Genomic DNA, 17,781 nt, shown 5'->3' on the forward strand with positions numbered 1-17,781 from the left:
AACTTAAGGGAAACAGTGGTCTCACTGGGGAAAGAAATTTTGAGAGATGCAAAATTTTGGCACAAAAAGGACAATGATTTCCAAAGCAATGAAAAAGTTAAGGTTTCAAAACAAAAAGAAGCATAACCCACTTTTATAACCAAAACAAAACGAATGGGAAATGACTTATGGCTTGATCATAAAACTAGGAAATCTAACGTATTCATGCCTTTAAGAATCCTCATCGACAAGATACAAAAACAAAGAACAAAGGAAAACATTTCATTAAAAAGATGAAGATGTTGATAGCTTAGAAAAGATGCATTAAAGAAGCTAAGGACAAGCTAGTAGCTAGAACAAGGAAGCATGCAAGCTTGAACTTTAAACATATGCAAAAACACAACTTAGATGCATTCCTAACAGCACAACATCCCAACAACTAACCTACAACTCAAAAACTAAGTGTAAACAACCTATCATGCAAACTAAAAGAACAAAAACAACCTACACTACACAACCTAACATACAAAATCAAGATCAAAATATCAAAACAAAGAGAGGGAGATACTCCCCTATTCATCATCAGAAGACTCATCGTCGTTGGAATCGGTAGGAAAACGGGAAGAGGATGGTAAATCGGCTGCAAGCTCCTTGGGGAAAGAAGGTGCTTCATCACCGTATATCTTCTTGAGGAAAGCACATGTGGCACGTTGAGTAACTAAAAGAAGCTCATACTTGTGCCTAAGCTCATCATACTGCTCCCTAGTCACCACCCCTCGGGTCTCGGGATCTGCAGCAGTAATGGGAGAATCTTCCTCTCGAACGATGGAATACCCCCAAACTCTCCTAAGGGATGTGAACGACTTCTTGGGCGTCACAACATTGGCATCATCAGCCTCCACTCCTGCCTGCAAGTATAACTCAGTTATTAGTCCAGGAAAAACAAGAGGACCTACCATTTTCTCGGAGTAACTCGTATCTCGTTTCTTATGAGCTCCCCAAAGTTGAACTCAATGCCCTTCATAAGAATGTACACCATTATCGCCCTGTTGCGCTTAATGGACGAATCGTGAGAAGTGAGTATCAACTGGTTCTTCACCATATACATCTAAACTGTCGCTTGCTCATTAATATCAAGGGGCTTTAAGGAAAGCTTCCATGTGGTTGAGATGGTCCATGTCTTATGTGGTCTACAAATAAGCCTACGCGCCTCTTCCACTTGCTCGTCCGATGGATGCACAAAAATCTCATTACCTATGGCATTAAAAACATCCAACAAACCATAGTGAGTATTAATAATGGAAGGCGAGAATTTTACCACTTTACCCTGTACTCTTACTACATCCCCTTGATTACGCTTGTTTACATGCGTAAAAAGAAGGTTTTAGATGCTGTTTTTACAGTGTTTCAGCTTTGTTTCGGATTTTTCTCGGTCGTTTGAGTTCCAATTCATGCAAAATTCATATATTATGGTTTGTGGTTGGCTTATATTATGACATTTTAGGACCATTTGGGAGTGCAAATTAATCAAAAGAAGCAAAAAGACGAAAAAAGCTTCATGGGAGGCGCCAGGCGCCTGGAAAGCCTGCAGAAAAACTGGTTTTCTTCCAACTTTGCCCTTAATGAAACGCGTCTTCCCATGCGTTTTGGTGGTTCCAACCGATGCATACGTGTAGAAGAAGTGTTCCACTATCAGTTTGAGCATGATTTGGTCAGTCAAAAGAGTTGGAAATGGGTGATTCACCATCGTTTTAGGACCTACCTAACAAATTCTGCACAGCTATAAATTCCAGCAACTTCTCCACCAAATTCATCAAGCCTTGCTTCCTTCTCTTGATCATTTTTAGTGTTTCTTTATTGCTTTCTAAGTACTTTTGAGTTGCTTTCATTAGTTGCTTTTGGTTTTTAAATCCCGAGTACTTTACATTCCTTTATTGAGCTTTGTTTTGTTTCCATTTGTACTTAGTTATTTTCTACTTATTCAAATATATAAAAATCCAGCACTTTGCTTATCTTCCCTTTGCCTTTACTTTATTTTTTTTAGAGAGTTGTGTTTTTGGAGGAAAGAGCACGTGACACTCCCCCTTGCTTGAAAGAGAAGGGCGAAGCTCTCAATCCCGAGAAAAACTCTCCGTTAGTTAACTTTTGTTTTTCACACATGCATTCCACATTCAACCATTTTACTTGCTGTATTTTCTTCAATCTGTCTTTCTAAATTCCCGTCTCTAGCCCGGTTATGGATAGTTAGCCTTTTATTTCTAATAAGGGTTGCTAAGGAGTAGTGTTTTTGCTTTCCATTCATTGCTCAACATGTTTTCCCAAAAAGTTAGGATTTAGAGAAGGCCACTGTAAGTCTTAACAAGTCAATACTGAAAAGGTTGCTTATTTGCATTGTTGAGTGGTTAAACCGAGGAGAGGAGCGCCTTAGATATAAGGGTTCCGCTTAAGTAGCCTAGACATAGGACCTTAACCCGAGGTTGCGACTATTTCCATCCTAAAACTAAGATATATCTCATAATAGACATATTAGGGAATGTCTTAGGACTTTGAACTTGCTTAGACATAAGTCAAGTGAGAAGCGTAGTCGTTGGTTTCTAAAGTAAAATGCATATTATCCTTAGCATGTCCTTGATTCTTTGTTGGCTAACTTGAGGTAAATCGGGCTAGGTTTTATTATTATAAGTCCAAATCCCAAATCCAAAACCATTATTTGTGACCACTTCCCATTTTACAAGAATCACTCATTTCAACATTCACTATTCTTTAAAACTTCAGAGTTTGGAAATTATTTAGAAGTCCTTGAGGATCGATACTTGGATACTTCATCCATTTTATATTACTCTGACAGGTGTGCGCTTGCATCTATATAATTGTTACCACGCTTAGTGCGTGCGTTCAACATAAACGCCCAGTCACCCCTCGGTTGGGATTGATGACAGTGTAAAACTCTTTCACCAAGGCCTCGGATACACGCGTAGTTGAGGCAAACAACGACTCCCAACCATTCTTCACAAGCCTTCTCCTAACATATTCCGGCACTGGCTCTTATGCTTCTTTTTGGGCAGCCAAACGTGCTATAGCGACGCGGGTCCTAGGCCTAGAAATTGCGCCAGGCGCAATTTCTGCCAGTTTTTTCTTCTTTTGCGTTTTCTTTACCACTTTGGTCAAACTCACCTCCTCATCTGAAGTCTCTGTAGTAGCAACAAAGTTTAGGTCAGAAACATTCAAACTCGACAAGGAAGGGGTCTTACCTTGTGAAGAAGAGGAAGATGATTCCTCCACGGCCTCACTAAGGACATCCACAGGACCGGATGTTCCTTCATGCTCTTGTGCAGGGGGTTCCTCATCATCTTGCTGAGATTCATGCATCGGAGTTCGTACTCTCACTTCATATTGAGAGATATCGTCATTTTCTTCTTCCTCTTCAAACTCATCTCCATGCACTTCTTGGGGTAATTCTCCAAGATCTTCATCCTCTCCATCAACATTCAATTGTCCTTGTGCTGCCCCACTGTTTCCATCATCCTGCAATGGATCTTCTCCCCTTGCTTCATTCAACGCCACCAAAATTTCGGCAATTTTCGGCGTTGTCTTTTCCTGTTCTGAATCATAAAAAACTAGGGGCTTTTTAGTCAAGATAAGATCTGGAAAAGAAAGAGACAAAATACCTTGTAGAGTGGCCGGTGGAGTTTCATCCATAATTGCACCAAGCACAATTTGGCATTGAATTTCGACCGTGGCCGAATCTGAGTGCTCCAAGGGCTCCGTGTCGTGTTCTGAGTCCCCACTAACCTGTTCTTGACCTTCAACATGCACAGCAACAGTTGTAACGCCCCGCGTTCTCCGACTCGTCTTTTTAGAGTTAAATAGTGTCTTTGGATTTTTCTCTAAATTGATAACTTTAATTCTTGGATCTTATAACTTTGAAATTCTAACTTTTGGCTAATTTAGAATTAAATTTAATTTCATTGGATTAAGATAATTTAAGTTCTCGACCTGTGTAGGAGATTTTTAGTTAAATCTTAAATTCAGGGGCTTTAGGATTTTCCATCATAAATTCTACTTTTCTTTGAATTATTATTCTTGGGTTTTAGAGTTTAAGTTAACTATTTTGTTTAGGGTTGTGGGTTTTATTTGATTTTTAAACTATAATTATTGAGCTTATTGTTTTGGGTCATTGTTTTATTTAGTTGGGCCACCTTCAAGAATAAGGGTTTGGGCTTTTAGGTTTTAAAACAAGTTAAAGAAAAAGGGATTAAAACAAAATAACCCTAGCCCCATCTTGTTCTTTTTCTTCTTCTTCCCCAATCTTGTAGCCGCCTCTCCTATTTTCCCTTCCATGTTGGCGACGTCCTCCTCTGGCAAGACCCACGGCAGTGCAGCGACCCACATCCTCGACGAGTCAGCGGTTCCGACGGCTCCACATTCTTCCGGCGAAGCTTGCAGCGAAAGAGGCATGCCGAACAATTGGCGGTGGCACCACTTCAAACCACGAACGCCCAGATCGAGCGTTTCTCTGGTGATGCCCAGTAGGCCTCGCGTTTCATGTTATTCGACAGCGCCTTCGTGTTTTCGAGCCTAGATCCGACAAGGTGCGAGCAGATCTGACGAGTTTGGCTTCAGACCCGATGAACCCACGGCTTTCCAGCGGCGGCGTAACCTTTCTGACCGTTGTTTTGCACGGCTCGCGTCAGTTCCGACGATCTGTAGTGGCGGCGACATTTCAGCAGCATTTTTGTGGCGTTTTTCTTCATTCTTGCGATATTCAGTGCTTACCCGCACCGATTCAAGCTTGATTTGAATTACCCACCCCTTTCTGCTTTGATTTGGCGTCGACCCACTCATGTTCAGATTCAAATCAGCATTATCCATCGGCTTTCTGCTTAGGCCAGCAAGTCTAAGGCCTTTCGAACTCGGTTGTGGGAGCCCGAACCTCCTCGGCGTCGACCCACTCCTTACCCAAGAGGTTTTATGGTGAGATAATAGGTAACAGATCATCTAAACTTACTTTCGATGCAAACTAAGTGTTTCTAACATGAACTCTAATCAAGTTGGTTTGCTTTTGGATTTAGGAACCCTTCAACGAGCTTAGTAGCGCTTTGGGACTTTGTTGTAAGTAGTTTCTTACTGGAGGGATTGGTTGTTGTGTGCTGATATGATATGGGTGTTTGCTCGTGTGCCCATGTGTGATATTTGCATGTTGCTTGTCGTTGTTATCCTTTAGTAAACGTCATTGTTGATAAAACTGTTGATATATCTTGGGAAAATTATGTGGTTGTGTGAATAAATTGTAGCCAAGTAATCTTGGATGACTATGATTGAATTGTTGTTATGTTCTAATTGGTTTTCATGATGAAATTTGTATACCGGTACTATAATCTGTTGTTTCGAAAGCATATTGAATATTTATGAGAAGGCGGTTGTCTTTGATGTATGCTGGGTATCTATCAATTATATTTTGGTTAAGTTGTTGGTTGTGCCTTTTCTGTGAACGATGCCTGTTGGAGCTGTTGGATCATGCTGGACTATTTTAAATTGATTGGTTTTTACATATGATCATTTTGGAGTATCGCATGTTGGACTGTTATGAGATTGTTGATGCATGAGGCATGGCGTAGTAGCAAGTAGGACACTTGTGGGAGTTTTAAGACATAACAAAGTAAGTAGACAAGGGGCGTGTGCGTGTGTTAATGTGTGTTAAATGGTCTCTAATGTGCTGGTTTTGTGGCATTTAATATTAATTTTGATACGTCATTGCGCTAAATAACTCTCGTTGTGTTAGTCGATATACTTGGAGTAGTGTTGGATATTTGTCGGTGAAAATGGTGAGATTTCTGCTTTGCTAAACTGTTGAGTATTGCTGTGGTAATGTTTGTTGCCTGGATATGCATGAATTGTTCGGCGTGTTTTGTGAGTTATTATACTTAGTAATGCTTGTTAAATAATGATGTTGGATATTAAGCATGATTTGGTTATTATCTCATTATTAGAAAGTTGTCTATGTTGTGGAAGCATGCTGAATTGTATTTGTGAGTTGAAAGGTGCAGAGGTAGTGACTTAAGAAAGTATATAGTAAGACTCTGGTGAGAGTTGAATTCTTGGAGGGAATGAATGAGTGAGTGTCAGGGCCTCGGGTATAAATGGTCGGGGGCTGATAAGTCACTAATTGAGTATCGAGGCCTCGGGTAAAAACGGTCGAGGGTCGATACGAGGAGTCCTTTGGAAGGAAGGCTATTGGGGCTTTGGGTAAAAATGGTCAAGGGCCAATAGATGGTGAAGTCATCGGGGCCTTAGGTAAAAATGGTCGAGGGCCGATGCAGCAGTGTCGGGGCTCTGGGTAAAAATGGTCAGGGGTCGACTCTACTCGAAGGAGTTAACTTTGGAAGGCTAGGATTGCTGTGATAAGCGTAGAGGTACTTGAGATGTTAGAGAGACTAGAGGTTGGTAGTTAATGTGTTCCTTGTTGTGGTTGTCACCGAATTTTATAGAATGTGTCTATGTTTGGATGCATAATGTGATAAAGAGCATGACTATGAATGTTTCGTGATTTGGTTGAGCATGATGTGTGTGTGTTGATTCTTTAATAAGCATGACACGTTGTTCCTTGATAAGTATACTGATTGTGCGTGACCCTTCAGATCAAGGCTGCTTACTGAGTACTGTGGTTGTACTCATCCCTCTTTTTTTCCCTTCAGTTTGTAGGTATCGAGCTAGCTCTTGGGATGGTGATGGCGAGGGGGAGGCTTGATCGGAAAGACCATTAGCTATGCTGCGTGCAACCAATTTCTTTTAGTTAGGGTAGTGTGGCTATTTAATCTTGTAGTTGAGTTGTTAGTGGTTGGTTTTGTTTAGTTTTATTGTCTAAAGGATGTTGTAAGGTTGCCGATTCATCATTCTTTTTAGAGCATTAATTTTGTTAGCTTCTTGAACTACGGGATTGTAACCTACTTAGGATATCTATGAATACATTTGTTTAAGTTGTTCGTACTTGAATTAGTTTTTGCTTCATTGCCATTCGAGATGTTAATATTCATTTAGTGGATGGTTTATAGTTACTAAAGGTTTCCTTGAAGGGTTTGGTTATTGTGAAGTCGGTATTAAATAGTTTATCCGTATAGGATGTGAGTTTCTCTTAAATTTTAGTGTTGTTGTTCTAATTGTTCAAGCTCTCGTGAGTGTTGAGAATTAGGGTAGCGCAGGAGAGGCGTGGTAGCTTTATTGCTTAGTATTGTTGTGAAGATAATTCTCTTGTTTAAGTGAAAAATTTTAGGTAGTCTTAGTAACGGTCCCTGTTTGGAAATGGTAAAATTCTTGGGGCGTTACAACAGTAGTGGAAAGAGGGGGAGGGATAGACAGTTCTAAAGACTCAGAAACGGGGTTATCTTGAGAAAGATTCATCCTACGACGTATACTCATGCTATTTAACTCAAGTTGAATCTCCTCACTCACTTTCTTTGAGTTTTCCATGAATTCTTGCCATTTTATGTTTAATTTCTCAATTTTCGCATAAACCCTTTCATTCTCTTTATCCCTAATTTGGTTATTTTTACTGAACATCTCCGCTCTCTCTTGAAGTCTAGCTATTTCTTCATCTAAGACAGCACATTTTTCCTCTAGAGATTGATTTTTTCGAAGATAAACTTTATTAACACCTCCTAATTTTTTTTCACTAGAACCTTCTTTATTAACCCGAGCATCATGAGATTGCATATTGATTTTTTCAAAATTGGTAACATCTATGGATAGATTTCTCCTAGGGTTCATTCTTATAGCTTCCTTATATTTTCTTCTTTGTTCCCTAGGATCAAAAACTAATTTTTCATGAGAAATCCTAGGAGGTTCAAGAGGAATCATACCCTGTTTAGTTGGTGGAGGCAACAACACTCTCTTCTTCTCCGTCTCTTTGTCGTGTGGCTTGGGGGAAGATGAACCTTCCATGGTTCTTCATCTTGCTTCACAATCAACAACGAAAATCCCTCCAATAAACCCTAAATGTGCCGAAAAAGAGAGAGATGAGAGAGACTTTGAGACTCTTCGAGATTTCTTGAGAGAAGATTTGAAAACAAGCGAGAAAATCTTGGTGAAAAATCGTGAATGGGGTGTTTTCAAATTCTAGGGCTTTTTGTTTTATGTTTTAAAACATATTAAAAACATAATTCCTTTTGATTTAAAAACAACTCAAAGCCCATTTAAACATAACCCACATAAAGCCCACGAAAGCCCTAATCCATAACTAAAAAATCGAATTTTTTCTCTTAAATTGTGCCTGGCGCAATTTTGACGAGGGTCGGATCTCGATCCTGCAAAATTCAAATGCAAAAACAAAAATTAGATTTGGAATCTACACAAAAAAACCTTAAAAAAAAGTGTAAAAATTTCGCAAAAAGAAGACCAAAAAAATATTTTACACAAAAACGCCCTCAACACGACCGATGGACTGTTTTCACTGGTTTTTTTTTTTTTATGATTAGGCATGCTTAACAAATAGACAGTAGTTTTAGCAGCAGCACACAAGGCATGAATTATGATAAGGAGCCTTGGATCCATAGAATTTTAATGCTTATATGACCCTAACTTGTAAGACTAAACATGATATATGTTATCCACAAAACATCTTAGCATGCTGTCCAGCTTATGCAAATATTTCTACCTAGAAAATATAATGAATAAGCACATATGAACAAAACAACATTATATCAATAACGAAACAAGGGTTAGAAAACTCCCTCGATTAATTCGATGAGTAAAACAAAAAAAAGGGCCACCAAGTGGCACTTTTTCTAGGCATTCCATATTTAAGTCTTGTTTTGTTCCTTCTTATGGAATAATGCTCACTGCTTTTTGCCTTATGCCTTACTTATTTTCTTGGGAACTCCAATCCTGTACTAAGAAAATGAAATTATTAAAACGTCAAGGACATAATAAAAAAAACTGAAAAGTAAACAAACATGACACTAATGTACAAAACTTCCCTCCTGTTGATTTTACTTTCAAGAACGTTGGAGGCTTTCAACTTTCACTCATTTCCTCAAGCTCATTTGATCTCTCTTCTGCTACTACCATGTCACAGTTTCGCTCTTTCAGAGCACAATATGCTTTAAGGTCTAGCTCGAGGGGTAGATGACTTACTTGTATGCATTGGTTTTTGAAAATTGGAATTTGGGGTGAAACTTTAACGTAGAACCCTTCATCTGAACCTATCTCATCTTCTCCTATTTCTTCATTTATTTGATCCTTTAAAGGTTTGGTCAACTCTTCCTTCTGTATGTATTGGGTTATCTCTAAAGAGCATCGAGGGAAAGGGAAAAACTGTCCAATATTTAGAGATGATGGGTTTAGGTCCATTGTAAGCTCATGCTCCATTACCTCTATCGGTTTCTCGGGTTCAACTTCCTTATTCTTCCATACCTCATTTATCATTTCAGGGATTGGTGGATCATCATTGTCTATTGGGAGCTCAAGTTCGTCATCTTCAAGCTCGCTCCTTTCATTGAATGCCTCACCTTGCTCTTCCATATTGGTAGGCAATGCTTCTGGTGGACTATTCCTCAACTCATCGGCCACTTGCTCAATTTAGCTCTGCAACCTATGTAACGCTTCATCAGTTTTTGCCATAAAATTTATTATAGTTTGTTCAAGGCTAGAATTTTCTAATAATTGCGTTTGTTCTGGCATCCATGGTTGATTGTATTCCTGTTCAGGTTGTGACGGGAATTCTGGTGGGAATGCATGCTCATATGGATGTAATATACTTTCAGGTTGAAGCTTTCCCCACGGGAAATTTGAATGATCCCTCAAATCTTGGTTGTATGGATTTGAATAATGGTTGAATTCTTGTTGGTTCCCTTGTTGACCTGGATAATAAAAAGATGAAGGATTAGATGGACAATATTCCAATGAATGACGAATATCACTACAATATAAACAACATAATCGATTCACAGAAGCTATGGGCATGAAACTTCCCATTGTAAGATTATACATAAATTGGGACTCCATTTCAAACACTTCTGCTTGTTGTTGGCTCAATACAAGTAACCTCCTATTTATTTTTTCATTTCCTTCTCTTTTTCAGTTTTTTTTCTTTTGTTTTCTCAACCTCTGCTCACGCCTTATCATTTTAAGGATTCTTTCAATCTCTGGATCAAAGGTCAACCAACCAAACCCTGTGCTCATACACAACTCCCTTAAAGGTTAGATATAACAATTAAGTCCAATGACAGAGATATGCAACAATCACACATGAAACAATTCACTTGAAAAGAATATGATTTGAAAACTCAAGTCCCCGGCAACGGCGCCAAAAACTTGTTGGGATTTTCTCTACCATTAAAAAGATTAAAGACTCGTGCAAGCACACACGGTCACAAGTAATACTCGGAAGTAATCCAAGGTCGAATCCTCACGGACTTGTTGCTTTTCAAAATTAAGTAATGCAGTGAAATGGTTCAAATATGCAATTGTGATTTAGGAAGGAAAATAATGGTCAAATGTTGTTGTTTGGAGTTTTAACTATCAAGCAATTTAATGAAACTCAACCTCCTTGTCTCCTACCTTAGTTGTGATGCAAAACATGGAAAACACACTATGTTGGGAAAATGCACCAGGTGCAATTCCCGACTTTTCTTGGGATTTGAGTTCTACTCTTTCACTACCGCTTTTGGTTGATGCAGAGGCTAGGGTAACCTACAATTATATTCCTATGTGTGATTACAATCCTAGAGAATATCTACCAACTCATTTGTATTATGGGTCAGAGGGCCTATGCCTAGGACCATGTTTTATGCGCTTATTCCTAAGTCACATCCCATATTGGTTTCCTATTATTTTACCTAACTCACCTTTCCCAAGGTTGAGCTTTGGTGTATAAATCAACTTCCCACTGGCCAAATGGAAAAAAAAAACATAAAGAGAAGTTTTTAGAAACCAACCCAAAAAAGTGTCAGGCGCAATCTGGCCAAAATCTCGAGCGTGTTGAAAATCAAATCATTTGACTAAGGCATTCTACAAGGAGGTTGATAACTAATTTAGAACATGATTAAATGAAAGTAAATGCATGAAAACATAAAGAAAGTATTTTTCATTGAATTTAAATGAATAAATAAGTTGTACAAGGAGTTCTAGCTTGACCCTCTTCTCTCTCGAGCGTGAGGGGAGTTGAAACTCGCTAAAGAACTTTAAAAGAACAGAATGAACAAAGAACAGAAGTAAGAAACTGAATTAAAGGCACTACGAAAGGTAAAAGCGTGAAAAACGAAGAAATGAACAACTAGAACATGAACATAAACCCTAAAAACGTGTTCTACAACTAGAGAGCATCTAAAAGAAGATGAAATAAAGCTTGGGAGGGATGGTTTGCTGAGGGATGGATGACTTCCTTTTATAGCACCATAGGTTGGTTGAAACTCCCCTCCATTTTAGGTGGAAAAGGGTTGAGATTCACCTAACCACCTCACTTGGACTTGGACTCACAGTTTTAAACATGTGGGAAATGTCCTCCTTGCCCTTCATTAATCAAAACGTGCGTTTTGACAAATTGCCCTAAAAAAATGCGCCTGGCGCAATTCTGCAAAAAACAGAATTCTGTTATTTTCTTCCAACTTTGACCGCATTTATCTCATATTTTTCCTAAAGTACCATAGTTTGACTTTTATGCAAAAATAATCTCTGATGTTCTACTTTAAGAATATGTGGTCCGTTTTGGCAAATAATAATTGGAAATGGGTCGAAAACGTGGTCAAACAGGGCCACCGACACATGTTTCTGCAGTAAAAAGTCGACCTTAACAGGCCGACAATCGAGACCAGTGGACACTATAGGTCGATGGTGTAGGATCGAATGGCTGGGGTGAATAGGGTTGCTTACCACTTTTTCAAAACTAAAAATAAATTCAAGGTAATAAAAAAATTATGCAATCAACAAAAGAATATTAACAAGAAAAAGAATCATTGAGTGAAATATTAAGCAAACCTGTATGCAATCTAGCAAAATAATTCAAAGTAGTAAATGTTGAATTTAAAAAGGAGAAGAGAAGAGAATGGGTGACACCAAGAATTTTTATAGTGGCTCGGAAATTCATACTCCACTCCCCAAGACTCCTTCCTGGGTATTTCACTGCAATGACCTTCTTACGGGTGAGAACCAAACCGATCGACCATCTTTTTGTCCTAGGCTAAAAAGAAACCCACGATCATTTTTATTGGTTCAGGATCCAACCAACACGATCTTTTTCACTAATTCAAGATCCAACCACTACGATCTTTTTCACTGGTTCCAGACCAAACCACTACAATCCTTTTCACTGGTTCAAGATCAAACCATTCTCACAATCCCAAGGTGCACCCACACCTTAATACAAAACTAAAGATGTGAAATCAGCAATACAAATAAAATACCTCACTAAGGTAGATTTGCAAATTTTGCACTAAAACAAGAACTAAAATGCTTAACTCTAATGTATCTCTCACAAAAAAAATATTGACGACTTTTTGTGTAGAGAGAATGGAAACTTGAGAGCAAAATAATTTGAAGGGAGAAAGATGTTTTCGTTGATAATTGGTGTATATAGGGGATGGATTTGGTGGTTTAAATAGAAATTTCGAAGATGAATCTTGGCCATTGGATTTAGGGCAAAATTGAATGAACGGTTGAGATTAAGCAGAAAGATAAGGAAACATGAATAAGGAAGATTTGGAGAAATTTGTGGAAATTTAGAGAATTTGTGAGATTGAGAGAGGATGGTGGAATTGAGAGAAATTTGTGAGAACTATTGATTTCATCAAATTTGAATATGCCACATGCCATTACATGACCCCTCCACATCATCCACCACATATTAGCGAATTGTCATGTCATCTGCCACGTGTCGACTTCTAATTGATTGGATTTTCTATGTCACTTGCCACATATGTTTTTTCTTCCCAAACTTGTTTTGGGCATAAATTATTCGTTTGAACTTTGATTTGAGTGATTCAAAATGCGTTGGATTCGCCTTTCCAAGCTCTACGCTATGAACATTAAAACACCAAAATCATCAGTAAATAAAGTTTGTTATCATCAAAATATTTGGTGTGATTGAAGCTTGTAAAGCTAACAGACAACTCTTCCAAAGACAAGGGTTGTGGGGCCAGAATGCTCCTACTTGGTCAGGATAACTCCCCTTCGAGTATGCACTCAGGTTCAGCTTCCGAGCCTCAAACAACAAAGCAGAGTATAAGGCATTGATTGTAGGACTTACAGTTACGGGAGCAATGAGAGTGAACCACCTCCCCATCCTCAATGACTCATAGCTCATTGTCCACCAGATTAATGAGGAGTATCAAGCGGAGGACAGTAGAATGGAATGATACCTGAATAAAGCTAAAGAGCTCCTCAGCCAAGTCAAAGAATACGTGATTCGGAAGGTGCGCAGGTCAGAAAACTATAATGCTGATGCATTAGCTCTTCTCGCCTCGGCATATGAAACCAATTTACCTCGGTCCATTCTAGTAGAAGTCCTAAATGAGTCATCCATCGACTGGGCAAAGGTAATGGATGTTCAACATATCTCCCCTACTACGTGATGCAAGAGGTCCGATTGTAAAAACGAGGCTTATCTCTCCCACTCCTTAGATTCCTCGACCCAGATTAAGCGAATTATGTCATGAGGGAAGTTCATGAAGGTGTCTGTGGAAACAACTCTAGAGCTCGGTCCATGGCAGCCAAGATAGTCCGACAAGGTTATTATTGGTGGAGCCTAGACCACGATGCAAAGTAGTTCGTTAAAACATGTGACAAATGCCAACGGTTCGCCAGCATCTCGTGCCGACCTCTGAAGCTCTTCACCCTAATCTCTAGTCCTTGGCCTTTTGCATAATGGGGCCTAGACTTGATTGGACCTCTCCCAACAGGCAAAGGTCAAGTAAACCATGTCATCGTTGCTATAGATTACTTCACCAAGTGGGTCGAAGTCGAGCCGTTAGCAAAATTAACCGAGGAGAAAGTCACCATTTTCATGTGGAAGAACATTATTTGTCGGTTCGGCATCCCTCATGTCCTTATAACAAGTAACGGGAAGCAGTTCAACAATGCTCGCTTCAACAAATTTTGTGAGGACCTCGGCATCAAACACTTCAGCTCGTCGCCGGCTCATCCTCAAGCAATTGGGCAGGTCGAGGCTATAAGCAAAATTATAAAATGCGGGTTAAAGACGGGCTGGAGTCACTTAAGGGTCGCTGGGCCGAAGACCTATCAGAAGTGCTATGGTGGTACCGAACCACTGCCTGCAGATCCACTGGCGAAACCCGTTCAGCCTGGCCTTTAGGTCGGAAGCCATCATCCTTGTAGAAATTAGCTTGCTGACACTGAGGGTTGAGAAATTTGATCAGCCAGCAAATGACGAGGCACTCTTGCTTAACCTTGATCTATTTGAAGAAAAAAGAGCTGAGTCACACCTCCATCGAGCCGAGTACCAAAATCGTAGATTATAACGCCAAAGTGAAGTTGCACAAGTTAAAGACGGGGATCTCGAACTCAGAAAGGTCTTGCAACAAGTAGGAGCGCTCCAATCGAACTGGGAAGGACCATACAAAATCTGTGAAGTGGTTCGGCTTGGAACCTATGTCCTCGTCGACCTGAACGACAACAAGCTACCTCATCCGTGGAATGTCAATCACTTACGTGTGTACTATCAATGATATAAAAGCAATCTACTTGTAATTAGATTGTAAATTTCATTAATAAACGATCACCTCTTTGATATTTGAGTCTACCTCAAATCACTGAGCTCCACTCAAATGAGGCCGGGGAGTGATATTAGAGCTAGACACAGAGACTCATGCGCAGTTCAGCTCGGATCAATTCTCCCCCTCATTAGCCTTGCTTTAAAAGAAACACCTTAACATGCACCAAAAATAAAAGTATTAGAGGTCAGGTTAGTTATATACTCCGAAGTTATGTCCGAGCATCTCACAGTAGCTAGATAAAAGAAGAATGAATGATAGCTAAAATGAGGAAAGATTCAACTTCATTGAAATTCGAAGGAAGATATGGCTGAGGCGCATAGACCTTAGCCAATTAGAACTATAATATTAATCAAGAATTGATAATGAGCTGAGTATCGAAACTTCGACCCAATACAACAGAATGCAAAAAAAAAAAATGACGACAAAAACAAAAGCTGGAGAAAAACTGCTGAGCAACAACTGAGGAGAGTGCCTCACGACTGGTCCTTCAAATCATCATTAGCCTAGGGAGGGTCTTCGACTCGGACCTCGTCTTCCTCTTCATCCTCCAGGTCGGCTTCGTAAGCCTTGTAGACTGAAGACAAATCCAGGTTAGTTGCAATCTTACTCACCTCACCGTGGCTATGTCAAAGCCTCGATTGGCCAAATTCCTCACCAGATCAGCAAACTCTGGCATCTCCATGATCACTTCCTCGAAGTCGTCAAAGGACGACCACTTATTCGCCTAAGCCACTCACTCAGCTTCTAGCATCTCTTTAAGTTTGTTGGCACGCTCCTCAGCCTCCTTGGCCTGCCCGTCAGCCGCGCGCACGTCCAACCGGGCTTGACTAAGATGGTTCTCCAAAGCATTGCTAGATTTCTCTAACTCTGAGATCTTGGCTTGGGCTTTGCTCAACTCGACAATTAAGTTATCAATGGTTTCTTTGCCTCTCATTCTCTGGAGAAGCTTACTCTCCAAACGACGAGCTCCATGCTGACCAAGGCCCAGCGTGGCAAGCCATGAAATGCAGCTCAACAAGCTGGTCGATCAACGACTGCTTGTAGTACCCTAGCTTATCCAGGGAAGTGCCCTTGCTCTGCCTTAGCATCTGAGCCGTGCTGTTGTGTAACACTGCGATAGCAGTGTTGCAGACTATTTTCACGTTGAAGCTGAACTTGAAGAGGCAGTTGAAGTCAAACTTCTTCACCACCCCTGAAGGACCCTCCCCTTCGGAAGTTAAATTGATTGTCTTTGGAGGCGACCGAGATGAAGCTTCATTCGACCTCCTCCCCTTCGAGTCAGATGATCACTGGCACTTCCTTTTCGAACCGGAAGGAATGGACATCACAATTTGAAGAGGGTCAGCTCTGATAGGTCTTAAAGACCCTTCTAAAGTGCAAGCACTAGAAGCGAGGGTATTCTCAATTCTTCCACGCTTTTCCCACTGCTCGGAGCAGATTCATCGACATGCCTTTTCTTGTTCAGGGCGACATACAGGTTGGAGACCATCTTGGTAAGTTTGGTGGCTCGGGTCGGTTCAAGTTCAGTAAGGCAACACTGATGAAGGTTGATGTCCTCCAAGATCCCCTTGTACCAGATCTTGCCGAAGCACTCCACGTGATTCTCTATCTCTTCTGAGGTTGCGTTGAGCCGAGGTAGAGGTCGAGGAACAGTTGCACGAGCATGAAATGTTAGTTCGAACACGATTAAGTTGAAAAATAGAAAAGAAGAAAATGCCCCACTCTAAAAGTCTGACCCGAGGTGAACGTACCTAATTTCCCAAACTCACTTGGGACCTAACAATATGGCTCTTCGTTCCTAGTGGTGAGCCATTCACCCCAGACGAGAACAATTTGTCTCGCCAATGTTTATTGGCCGAAGGTGAATCAATAATCTTACAAAAACTATTTCATGCCGATATGTAATACCGACCTAGAGACTTTTTGTAGGGTTTAATGATGTGGGTGGCGAAAAACTGACCTACATCTAGGAATAAACTCTCATCGCCTGTGTTGAAGCTTCACCAGGTGAACCACAACTCGAGTATAGTGGCCCACCCATTGGGTGCCATGAGCTGGGGCCAAGTTGGTGGCAGATAAAAATTGTTGGATGAAAGGGTGCAGAGGCAATCAAACCCCGTGATCGAGCATCTGAAGGTAAAAACCTACCCACCCAGGTGGAGGATTATCTAAACTCTCGTCGACCCGAGGCAACATCATTAGTATCCTAACAGAGATCCTGTGGGTTTCACAAAGTTTGAATAGGTTGGCCTCAGAGCATATTGAAGGTAGCGGTTTAGGGTGAGGGTCGACTTGGCCTGACATTGACACCCCACTCGTGACTGGTTCTACCCTATCACTCGTCGGGTCTACCTTAGAGACTGAGGCACCGTCTCCCCGACTTGCGCAAGCCCTAATAATGGCATCCCCCGACTCGGAAGATGACCCACTCATGGAAAATAAGTAAAACAGAAAATGAAAACTGACCTAAAGCAACTTCTGAGCCGAGGACACCTTGGGAGTGAGAAAGAGTTTGGAAGGGTTCGAAGATTTGCTTGAACAGAAAAGTGTGATATGAGTTCTCCTATTTATAGAAAATAGTAGAATCATCTCAACCATTCATGAGATACAAAATCTATGGTCTATATCCAATCCCATTAAAAGTGATGGAGCATGACGTCAGCATACGTCAACTAGACCGTTCATATTCTAGGTGTTTCTTGCACACTTCATGAGTCAGTATGCCACTCAGCAGTAACACTAAGCTAAGCCAACCAGGTAACTCAGTACAGTGGGGGCCAATGTTTGAGGCCGTGATTTTTAGCCTGCCACGTGGCATATCTTAATTGGAGAAGAATGATATATGTGGCCTTGGGATGATAAGGTCAAATCTAGTCACCTCGGTGTTAACTCCTTGAACCGAGTCAACGTCCATATTGCCGAGCGGAACATATTCTCTTCAGGTTCTATTCCCCTTTATTGGCCGAACCGACCTAGATGTACTCGGCTCATCTTTGCATTCCTACAGACTCCAAGACAACACGCCGTAATTCAAGGTTTCCTTAAAGAACCGTTGAGGTCCTGTCGGGAAAGATGTTGG

General features: G+C 40.5%; 1 long non-coding RNA gene across 1 annotated transcript; it reads left to right on the forward strand.

Annotated features, from left to right (window-relative positions):
- Window positions 1-4,264: 4,264 nt before the first annotated feature.
- Window positions 4,265-7,021, forward strand: LOC148211466 (uncharacterized). Its single transcript, XR_015790915.1, has 3 exons — window positions 4,265-4,965; window positions 5,052-5,091; window positions 6,675-7,021. It is a non-coding gene; the product is annotated as an uncharacterized LOC148211466 (long non-coding RNA).
- Window positions 7,022-17,781: the final 10,760 nt, after the last annotated feature.

This window comes from Momordica charantia, assembly GCF_013281855.1.
Source record: "Momordica charantia cultivar OHB3-1 chromosome 5 unlocalized genomic scaffold, Mcharantia_2.0 BLBB01000005.1, whole genome shotgun sequence".
NCBI lineage: Eukaryota > Viridiplantae > Streptophyta > Magnoliopsida > Cucurbitales > Cucurbitaceae > Momordica > Momordica charantia.